A 1,938-nucleotide genomic window follows, 5' to 3' on the forward strand; every position below is an offset into this window, starting at 1 on the left:
GAGTGAGACTCGGTCTCAAAAATAATAATAAAAAACAAACAAACTTTGAAACACCACAATTCCTACTCAAGTTGTTTTGAGAGAAAGCCAGAGAAATAGTGAACAACCTCGCTTTTCCAATTCAAGATATTTCTCTAAAAGAAGCCCAGCTGGATGGAATATATAGGAGTCAGTTCAACAACATGCCGTAATTTATTTATGAAAGTCTACGTTCTGATCAGGGCCCTCTTCCCATCCTTCACTTCCATATACTATTTCCCACATTAAACTGCCAAGTAATACAGAAGTAATAAGAAGAGGAATCACGTGCACAGCTTACTGTCTACATTAAGGAGAGTTGATATGCCACTGGCTTCATCAACATAAGTTTACTAATACAGGAATCTCTTGCCCGGAAAATAAAAGTTAAAGTTGAAAAGAACTTTACTGTTCATTTCAGCAACTGCCTGAGAAATCCATCAACTCTTCAGTAAAAAGTGTCAAATGACATTTTTCAATCCCGAAACTCATTGAACCACTGCCTAAAAATCTTTTTCTTGGCTCTACCAATCCTAAATCATGATGATCCCTACGTAACTCTAACCAAAACAGTCCCCCACTTTAAAAGGCCCACTTTACACCAGATTTCAAAATCAGAACTAATATACTTAAATCCCTTTGATGTCTGACATACTAGTGCCTCTGTCGCGGTAGTGGTTTCCCTTATAGCATTATGCAAAGAATGTCAGCCCTTTCTTATGAACAGGCTACTTGGCTGCTATTTGGGGAGTATAGTATATGATGCACATAGTCACCACTGCTTTGCATCATGTCATAGTAGACTGAGCCTAGATCCTATCATCAATATCTATGGATTTTTCTGAACGATAATACACAGTTTGACTGACCTACAGGTTTATTCAGGAAGATCAGTTACCGATCCAGAGATTTAAATGTGCAATAATACAACCTAAAATAATTAAGCACGTGTGAATATATTCGGTCTGCAGAAGAGTTTAATGCATTACATTCATTAGAAGCATGGCAGAAAACTGAGACCAAGAGAAAAAACGTGATTAATCAAAGCATGTATAAAAATTGGCTAAAGTGTGAGGATCACTTGAGCCCAGGAACTGGAGACCAGCATGGCAACACAGTGAAACCAGGCTCTAAAGAATAAATTAATTGCCCCCTTGTGGTGTTCACACCTGTAGTACCACCCATTGAGAGACTGCAGCATGAGGATTGTTTGAGCCAGGAAATCCAGACTTCAGTGAGTTATGGTCATGCTACTGCCATCCTGCCTGGGTGAGAAAGTGACACCCTGTCTGAAAAAGCATTTATAATTAAACATATAAAAATGGTTTATTTCTCTCACAAGTCTTTCTGAGACACATCCTCCATTAAGGGTGACATGGGACCGTGTGTTCCCAACATTTCTCAATGCATGAGATTGTTTGGGCAAAGAAGAACAAAAACTCTCAAGTCCCTTTCTTTCCTCTACAAACACCCTGTGGATGCGGGTCTGAGAACAGTAGGAAAACCATGATCCACCCTGCAAGGTCCAGACTCAATGGGTATGCCCCTTGCTATGCAAGTTCCTGCTGCACATGCACATGCCGCCTGCCTTCTGTCCCTGCAGAGTTGCAGAAGGAAACGTTGTGACTTCTTTCTTGCCAACTACAACACAGCAGGTAGGTCCACAGATCAGTCCTCCCAGAAGTTGAAGTGTCAGTGAGTGTGAGGGAAAGTGGATAAGCTTCCCGTGGGTTGGGCCACTTGGTCCATGGCCTCATGGAGGTCGTCAACCTGCTAGTAAAAGGCAGTGACACCGCCATGGCCTTGCTGTTGTGGGGTCCTGGGCAGGGGAGGAAGGAAGGCCATAGCAGGGAGGAGGGTCAGATGAACATGGAATGAGTTGAAGGGTAACATTATTTGAGGTATTCAGTCTCAGAGCAT

This window comes from Aotus nancymaae, unplaced genomic scaffold (assembly GCF_030222135.1).
Source record: "Aotus nancymaae isolate 86718 unplaced genomic scaffold, 86718_ANA_hifiasm-v0.15.2.pri h1tg000058l, whole genome shotgun sequence".
NCBI classification, from domain to species: Eukaryota; Metazoa; Chordata; class Mammalia; order Primates; family Aotidae; genus Aotus; species Aotus nancymaae.